The following is a 10441-nucleotide window of genomic DNA, read 5'->3' on the forward strand; positions in this document are numbered from 1 at the left end:
TAGGCAGTGGGTGACAGGGAGAGAGTGATAGGTAGAGGTGACAGACAGTAGTGACAGGGAAAAGCAGTGGGTGAGAGGCAGAGGGTGACAGGCAGTGGGTGACATGGTGAGGGGAGAGGCAGTGGGTGACAGGCAGTGCGTGACTGAGAGATGCAGTGTGTGCCCGACACATTATACCACACTGTAGTGCCCTACACATGGTGCACTGTAGTACAGTACCTCCCACATAATGCTACACTGTAGTGCCCACAAATTAAATGCCACCTGTAGTGCCCATACATTATGCCAACTGTAGTGCCCACACATGATGCCACCTCTAGTGCCCACACATTATACCACCTCTAGTGCCCACACATTATGCTACACTGTAGTCCCCACACATTATGCCACCTGTAGTGCCCACACATTATGCTACACTGTAGTCCACACACAGTGTACTCACCAGCAGCATCCTCAGGCAGCCGGCAGAGCAGCAGTCACAGCCTCACAATGAGTCACACCCATGAGGCTGCGCTGCTGCTGGGTCAGAGGAGCACGTGATGGGCTCCTCCAATCAGAGCACAGCACATGCTCCTCTGACCCCACTGCAGAGACGACTGGGATTTATTACCCAGTAGTGCACTGCAGTGCCGAGCCTGACAGCTCTGTGCTCCGGCCCCCTGCATGTATGGTAAGGTATATTTCCCCTACAGATTCTGTACCTGGAAGTTGCGTAATTGCAGTTTTCTGCCCATACTGTCCACCAAAAGAAGAAAGAAAGTAGTCCCCTCGCGAGCTCGCTACCCTCGCCACAAGATTATATTCCCCCTCTATGCCCACATGGATGGTAGGGAATGACGTTGGACAGTAACTGATGATGTCAGAAGGGGATCTAGCTGTAACCCTGCGTATAGCTGCCGGCCGAGTCAGTCACAGCCTTGATGCCTGCCCGGCAAGCAGCTGCACTGCACATGCCATACAGGCAGTGTTGACCCCTATATTGCGGCGGGCCCCGGTGCAGTGCACCGGCTGCACCGCCGGTACTTCCACCCCTGGTAGGTAGATAAATGCTTGGAAGCCATTTTTGAAGGAAAGTGTAGAGTAGCTAGTAGGGGTTAATGCATATTAGATAGTGTAATGAGGGCTTAACTTATTAATAAGTATCATTAGGAGAAAAATACAATTTTGTTATATCTGCTGCAAGTCAAAGAGACCATAGAAATATGGTTCAATGCAAAGTATGTTTTCAAAGACCAGTTTGCAATGAGGATGGATGAAAATAGGTAAGGACCGATGTTTGCTTCCGAATTACAGAGAGAGTTACAGAGAGAGTAGCAAGGACTAAAAATGGTGGCGTTAAGGTCAGTAAAGGGAACGCTAAAGGTTTGCAGTGACATACAGGGGTCTATTTACTAATACTTGGATGGATATAAAGTGACCGGAGATAAGATACCAGCCAATCAGCTCCTAACTGTCATTTTTCAAACACAGTTAGGAGCTGATTGGCTGGCACTTTATCTCTCTCCACTTTATCTCCGTCCAAGTCTTAGTAAATAGAGCCCACAGTTAGGTAAAATGCGCAGATTTGTATCACTTACCACTAAAAAACAGGACAGGACAGTTTTCCCTGGGTCCACTGAATGCCAGTAGAGCTCCAGTTTTGTACCACATATATTTTACACATCCAAGCTAACACCGTATTCTATTATTTCTGAAGTGGATGTTATATATCGGTTAAGAAGCCATAAATTAATAATCCAGCAGCTTCTCAGAAACATATTGATTAATGCACAATGAACATTCTATTACAAGTCTGATGTATGTTTCTTAGTTACATTTATTATATACAGTATCAATTGTATTCCATCATGTCTTCTCAGAAAGTGTTATGTTGGTAATTTAAGAATACTATAGGACATTTCTATATAATGAATTTACGAGCTCGTAAACCGCTCATTTAAGCGTCAGCGACTGCTATGATAATGATGTATAGTTGAAGTCATTGAAAATGGTCCTTAACAATCGTCAAATACTGAACTATAATAATTTATCTTAAATAGCCCTGAGGTATGGAACAGGGGGTTACATAGTCTGAAAAAAAATGTATGTTATAAGCTTCTTATAAACCAACTAGCAGCCAGACTTAATCACCAGCACAGAAAAACACATTAGCAGAGTAGGCTTATGTATAAGTTATACATTTAGGCCATTTTAAATGATAATTTTAATATAAATGTTTGAATTTGCAGCAGTGGTTTTGTATTACTTGCTCCGTTGGCTATATTTTGTTGCCTACACTATTTCATTTCTCAGTGAGGCAGAGTGCATCAATAACAGGGATTATTATAACTTTTTATTTATTTTTTTGTTATATTTATATTCAAATATTTTTTATATTATTTATTATATTTAATTTAATTTATTGGTTTACTGCAGAAATAAATTGTATAATACCAGAACTGGTCCTGGGCATAGGCGGTAAAGACGAAATCCTGGCGTGCTATTGCTCCAGGAGGGCACCCAGTAGGCATGGTGTCCCGACCCACAAAGTTGGCTGCAATTTAAGGGGCATCAGCTAAAATCTTCCATGGGCCACCAAATTGGTCAGTGTCTATGCTGCATTATACATTTTAAGGATATCCATGCTTGAGCACATGTGACTTAATTAGTACCTCAGTCAATTTGATTTAACCTTCTGGACTCAAGCATGGATATCCTTAAAACCTGGACTGTAAAGGCGGAGTGTGGGACTCTCTGCTATATGGGAATGCTGAGCTAATACTACTGCACTAGAGGGGGAGGTTAGGTTCAGGGTGCGGGAAGGGAGGGTTAGGGTTAGGCACTAGAGGGGGAGGGTTAGGCACTAGGGGAGGAGGTTAGGTTCAGGGTGTGGGGAGGGAGGGTTAGGCACTTGGGGGGAGGGTTATTCACTAGGGGGGAGGGTTAAGCACTAGAGGGGGAGGATATGTTCAGGGTGCGGGGACGGAGGGTTAGGGGTTAGGGTTAGGCAATAGGGGGCAGGGTTAGGTACTAGAGGGGAGGGTTAGGTTCAGGGTGCGGGGAGGGAGGGTTAGGGTTAGACACTAGGGGGGAGGGTTAGGCACTAGAGTCGGAGGTTAGGTTCAGGGTGCGGGGAGGGAGAAGGTTAAGGTTAGGCACTAGGGGGGAGGGTTAGACACTAGGGGGGAGGGTAAGGCACTAGGGGGGAGGGTAAGGCACTAGAGGGGAGGGTTAGGCACTAGAGTCGGAGGTTAGGTTCAGGGTGCGGGGAGGGAGAAGGTTAAGGTTAGGCACTAGGGGGGAGGGTTAGACACTAGGGGGGAGGGTTAGACACTAGGGGGGAGGGTAAGGCACTAGGGGGGAGGGTAAGGCACTAGAGGGGAGGGTTAGGCACTAGAGTGGGAGGTTAGGTTTAAGGTGCGGGGAGGTGGGGGTTAGGGGTAAGGTTAGGATACTTACCGACAGGTGTCGGTGTCCTAACCCTGTCGGGATGCCAGCGTCTGGATTTTTGACCGCCGGGATCCTGAGCGCTGGCATCCCATACCGAACCCATTTTATATTATCTGTGTAAGGTAATTATTGAAAGATATATAAATGAGAATACTATGTATTATCTTACCTCTTGAACTGTACTGATGTATGAGTACATTATTTAAGTGTTTATATGTGCTGTGAATATTATTTGATATTGTTTTATGATACAGTTAGAGAAAAGACTCTCAACATAGGAGACATTATGGTTAAGTTAATGGCAGGTTACATAGAGACAGACACATGATTGTGGGCTGCTGCTGTTACCTGGTTGGTTTTAGCCCAGTCCCAAAAAAATGCCAGTAGTTCAGCGCTCACAGAGGATTCAGAGGTGTACGCCAACCATACCCCCAACCGTCCTGCAGGGGGGAGGGGTTACGGTTAGCACAGCACTCATCACCTGCAGCCATTTTCCCCAGTGGTTAGTTTCTCAGCCCCACAGATTAAAGCCCGGACCATGTGAAATGTTTTGTAGGGTAGTTTATATAGGAGGACCACTGAGAAGCCACAATCACAGATATTTTATCTTTTCATTGATCCTTTTACTCACATACCCTCATTTAGTAGCCATTTAAAAGTGTTGAACAAAAATATTTGCCACTTTAGTTAGAAGTGCAGTGTTAATGTCTGGAAGATACTGTAGTCGAGTATCAAGGGGTTACTGACTACAGTGCGAGGCCCATAGATCGGGCCATCAGGTGACTGCCGCACATCTAATCACTTTACTCTCTCTCTCCTGCTAAGTATGGATCCTCTTTTGTTCATCTTCTCCAATAATCTCTGTGCACCAAAGTAAGGAGGAATCTGATGTAGGACTATAGGGGAAAGTTAAACCTGGGCCGTCTAATATGGAGCAGTCATGTAGCTCCAACACTCAATGATTTTATGCAGACTGACCATTAGTGGTTCATACAAACAATGAGAGCCCCAGGGAGGGGTCTTCTACCATGGTACTAATATGGGGTATGGAGGAGGCGTATTTGCAAAAAAAAAAAAAAAAGAAACCTTCATAATTAGTGAACCTGGGATGTTTCTAGAGAGGAGTGGGCTCGTGTGCAGTCTCCGACACGGACCCCCTCCTCTCTGTCCGGCGACAGGTAGCCGGCAGTGCTCTGAGCTGTGCGCGGCCAGTGCCGGAGTTATAGACTCTGGGCACTAGAGTGCGCCCAGAGTCTATAGAGTATGCAAAGATCACTGGGAAAATGGCCGCAGCGGCATTTTTCCCTGTACTGCGCATGCACAAACGGCCACTGCAGCCATTTTCCAGTTGTTTTTACAGCGACGGACCTCGGCGCTGACGTGGGACTCTGGAGAGGTAAGTAAAACTATGGGTGCAGGGTGTGCGGTGCAGGGCCCCCCTGGACCTAGGGGCCCATGTGCCCTGCACACCCTGCACCCATTATAGATACTGGCATTTTAAAACTCTATGAATATTTACATAGTGTCTGAACTGGCACAAAGGGATGTATATTCTATTTCCCTTCCCGTATCATGCTTCTTGGCACAGCTAACATTGCAGCTCCAGCGATTTTTTGTCTCTGTTAGACATTACACTTCATGAATCCCCTACAGCAGTTGTGTACTGGTGGGGGCTGGAATGTGTGATGCACAGCGATATGGTACAATCTCCAGGTATAAGTATAGCATCACATCACAATATTATATACACGCACACCTCAATAATTAATCATAGCTTCTGTGAGTGAGAGAGAACAGGAAAAGCTGCTGGGGAACCTGTGAAAAATCGAAACTATTTTTGCATTTGCTTTGTATTTTGTTTCATTTTTATTATATTGATCACTTGGAGCTGAAAGATATGACACATTGCAGGTGGTGTCAGAATAAGTGTCCTGGGATTAACTGGGAGGCAAAGGAGACATTGGCTACCAGTATAGTGGTCACTCATTTTTGCTCCCAAGGTTCCAATCAATGCGGATCCTCAATATATAGATAAGTTTGATTTGCAAAAACAACATAGCACATTTTACATGCAGTGTAAATAATGTCTGCTTTTGCATGTAGCCCACAAATGGTGGACAGTTTTAATTTAGATTTCAGTTTGGACACGCCCCCCCTCCCAACACACACACACAATCTACCGGAATAAAACTGAATTTCTGGGAGCGGGGCCGTATTAACAATGGGGCGGGTGGAGCTGCAACTCCAGACCCTCCATTTAAAATAGACCCAGAGAGTATCAGTGGTTTAAGTAAGGCGGTACGGGCTAGTACGCCATAACACCTTACCTACTGATACTGTATCCAGCTGGTAATGATAGGCAGCGGGCCTTCTGCATGATCTGCTCCTTCCCCTACTACAGTCAGTGCCTCAAGCAGTGCTGCCCAATAGCTGGCACCCAGATGACATGCAACGGCACGGACCTCATTTGATGACGTTGCTGTCGGGACAGATTTTGCAGTGGCAGAGCCTGAAGTGGCAAGGAGCATGGACTTCTGCATGCAAAGGTAAGTTATACACATGGCGGGGGCACAATACAACACATATGGGGTGTTCAGAGGACAATACACAAAACATAGGAGGGGCAGAGGACATTACACAAAACATTGGAAGGGGGGCAGAGGACATTACAAATCATGGGGGGCCGAGGACATTACACAAAACATTGGAAGGGGGGCAGAGGGCTTTACAAATCATAGTGGGGGCATAAGACAATACTGTACACAAAACAAGGGGGACAATGGACAATACAGAAAACGGGCAGGCAGTGGGCAATACACAAAACATGGATGGGGGTAGAGAACAATACACAAAACATATGGATTGGAGGCAGAGAACAATACACAAAACAAGGGAGGTCAATGGACAATACAGAAAACAGGGGTAGGCAGTGGGCAATACACAAAACATACGGATGGGGACAGAGAACAACTAGTGTGATCTCTACTTAGCAGCTGCAGTGGGAGGGTGTCCCGTCGGCTGCCCGGGGACACAGCAGTAGCCGTGGGTACTGCTTTTAGTGAAGGGGGTGATGCTGGCTGCCCGATCACTGTTGGCCACAGTGATCGGGATATAAAGGAGGGGGAGTCAAGGCTGCAGAAGGACCAGCAGGCCATAGATGTTCCGCAATTTGTCGAAGGATCGGTGAAATTCTCCATGTTAAATTTCACCGATTTGCAAATCACGATCATATTTTGATTGGCAAGTCAGTGAAATCCAAGATCTCCAGATCGCAGCAACACGACAATCTTTCGCTAGTGAATGGGGGCCATTAGTTGATATGGTCCCCAGCTGACAGGTCATTGCTGCCTCATTTAATTTGAGAGGAGTGTGTGGGTGCGGGGCTCAAGGGGAAAGGGGGGGGGCGCAGAGATATCAGTATATCGGGCCCCAGGATTTCTGTTGCCAGCCCTGTCTCTCCCTGCTTCCCTTTATGAAATGGACATGGACAACAAAAAAACAGTTGGAAGTTCCTCTTAGTGTATTTCAGTCCTATGATGTCTAAGTCAAGCGGTGTAATAAACTAAATATAAAATGTGCCGTATTTTTTTTCTCCTTTGTGACTTAAGGTAATACCTACGGCATCTCTGCAGCCGATTTCAGAGACTTCAGCATTAATCTCAGGAGACTCAGATGATGTGAATAATATAACCACTGGAATGCTGGATTCTTAATACCTTAATACGTAGTTTTATTCTCTTGACTAACCATTAGGTACTTTAATCATTGATAGTGCCATCCATCCCTCTTATGTCTACTTCCCTATACATTCTCTCTCCTCCTTTCTCTGTCAAGCTTTCATAGCTTTCCTTCTCCTCCTAGACTTTGAGGGAGATATAATAAAGCTTGGAGAGAGATATAATTGTGAGAAATAAAGCACCAACCAATCAGCTCCTGTCATTTTTCAAACACAGCTTGTAGAGTGACAGTTAGGAGTTGATTGGTTGGGCTTTATCTCTCACAATTTTATCTCTCTCCAAGCTTTATTAAATCTCCCCTTTACCTTTCCTTCATGAAAACCAATTCCAAGGGGTATATTCAATTGGCCGCAAGGTTTTGCATGGAAAAAAACCTTGCGCCCCTCGCGGCCAAATTCAAAATCCAGCGGGTATGCGCGCTCCCAATACCCGCGGGATTCAATTAAAAAAACAGTGGGCGCGGGGTTTTTTTCACTGAAAACCACGCGCCGCGTAAATATTAAAAAAAGGAAAAAAAGTCACTTACCTGTCCGGGTCTCCGCGGCTCCCGGCGGCCTCCCCTCTCTCTTCTTACAGGAGAGGGGGCTGCTGGGAGTTCCGGGGGCTGATGGGAGGAGCAAGGGCTACTGGGAGATGTAGTTCTCCCAGCGCCCATTCCGGGGGGGGGGGGCCACACACACCGCACCGGGGGTCACACACACACTCATGCACTCATACACACACACCACACAGTCACTCATACACACTTACACACACAGTCACTCATACACACTTACATACAGCACACACACTGACATACTCACCGCTGCTGCAGAAGAGCCGGCTCCCGATGCTGGATGCAGAAGAAGATGAGAAGACAGCGCTTCGGAAGGTGAGTAATTAAGGACTAATTTAGCTAATTGGATACTTCCAATTGCTTAATTAGTCCTTTGGGGGGCGGGGGTGTCAGAGCAAGCACACGTGATTTTTACTAAGAACATTGATTTCTGGAAAAATCACGCTTGCTCAGGAGGTGCGCAAAAAAAAACCTCCCGGCGCGTGTTTTTTAAAAAAACACGCACCTAATAGAATAGCAAAAAACCCGCACCTGCAGGAAATACCTCGCAGGTGAGGGTTTTTGGCTTTTCTCGCAGCCTATTGAATATGCCCCTAAGAGTACATATTTAAGGTTTCATATCATTCATTTTTATTATACACAACATATCATGGGATGTGGTCAATATACCGATGGAGGGATTGCAGCGGTCAGAATGCCGGCACCGAAATCCCAACACCTGTCAGAATTCTGGCACCACCATCCAGACTGTCAGAATCCCGAAGGTAAGTAGCGGGGTTAGAGGGAGGGTTAGGGTTGGGGTTAGGCACTAGGGGGAGGGTTAGAGTTAGGCACTAAGGGGGGAGGTTAGGTTCAGGCACCAGGGAGGGAGGGTTAATGTAGGGAGAGGATCGGGGTTGGACTGGCCTACAGGGGTACAGGGGAAATCCCCGGTGGGCCTCACTGCCTGTGGGCCCACCCTTCTCTCCTAGGTGTCAGGTTCCAGACCTCAAATTATAGATTGTTACTCTAGACCAGTGGTGTCAAACTCGGGCCCTTCAGTTTTTGTGGGACTACATATCCCAGCATGCCCTGCCACAGTTTTAGCATGCCCTAATAGCAACACTGTGGCACTGCATGCTGAAATGTGTAGTTCTACTGCAGCTGGAGGGCCCTAGTTTGACACCACTGCTCTAGACGGTCAATTACCTGGAGGAGCAGACCCACTGATAAACATGGGGGCTTGGTTTCCTTCTATAGAAATTACTGTACACCAAGATTTGATTAATGGATAGACAAGTGTCTGTGGTGGCTGGCCACACCCCTTAAGCATGGGCCCCTACCAATGCATTTTCCCGGTGGGCCCTTCATGCCCCAGTCCGACACTGGTTAGAATGCCATCAAATAAAGTGTTGGTATTCTAACCCTGTCGGGATGCAGGGGTCCCATTTAACAACGATACATAGGAGCTCATTCAGAGACGGTCGTGAGCGCTGAGCGCTTGCGACCGACTCGATGTTGCCCCACAGCGCATGCGCACGACGGAGTCGGCTCCGTCGTGCGCATACGCGAGACCAGGCTAACGACGGGTGATCTGTCGTTAGGGGTCTCGTAGCAGACGGGGCGAGCTGTCGATGTTGAGTGACAGCTCGCCCCGTTTGCTGGGCGGGCCGGGGCGTGCCTGGCCAAACGGAGGCATTCCTGTCGGAACGCTTGCCATTCGGGGGCGGCCCCACTGACATCATCAGTGATGTCAGTGGGGAGCTTCCTGCTCGATCAGAGCAGGAAGCTCCCTGGGGCTTAAGGGGCTTACCTTAGGGTCTCGTCGTAAGCCCCGATGGTCGCGATGGTCTTGACCATCGCGACCATCACCCTTGTCGGTCGTTAGAGCTGTGGGTGTTAACCCACAGCCTAACGTCCGACATGGAGGCGGCCGCTTAGGATGCAAGCGGCCGCCCTGAGAGCAATGTGGTCCCCATTGCCAGTAATGGGGACCCGGCAACAGCCTTTCTGGCTTCAGCGAAGTCTTCCAGGAACTGCCGGGTCCCTACCTGGTGATACAGTTATGTACATGAGCAGACTGTCACACATGCACATGACATTGAATCCCGTCGCAGGCAGCATTGCTGCCACCAGCTGAGCGGAGGACTGCACCGAGGAGGAGGAGGACGTCACTGGACCTCACCGGCGAATTAAGTAATGATGAATATCAGGGGCATGTTTTTTTGTTTTACTGTGATACTAAACAAAATATGCTGCTGGTATTTAGGGTCGTTGTTAAATGGGGCCCTAAATTTCCTAATGACCTGCAGTTTCTTATGTGAAATCTGTTCCTGCATATAATTTCTTACAGCAACTCTATAATAACAAACTTGCAAGATTAAGCACACCAGTGGGAGGATTGGGCCACCAGGAAAGTGGGAAAGTTCCCCGCTGGGCTGGTCCCATGCTGCCCTCTGCCGGGCCAGACGGGAACCATTGGGGCAAGCTGATAAGGGACACACAGGGGGGACACAAGGACACCTGTTTCCTTGGCTGATGCTATTTTAGATGTGTGAGTGAGGCACATCTCTACCCTCTGTCATTGGGGAGGATAATGATTGTTGTTTTTTTTTACAGTAAGGGTTGGTTTGGAGGCCAATTGCTCTACCGCACAGCCCCTAACTTCCCCCATGCAGTGAGACACTAAAGCCGCATACACACTTAGCGATATGCTCCATGAGCGATATCATTAAGTAAA

The sequence above is a fragment of the Taudactylus pleione genome, unplaced genomic scaffold (assembly GCF_031769625.1).
Source record: "Taudactylus pleione unplaced genomic scaffold, aTauple2 ptg001115l, whole genome shotgun sequence".
NCBI lineage: Eukaryota > Metazoa > Chordata > Amphibia > Anura > Myobatrachidae > Taudactylus > Taudactylus pleione.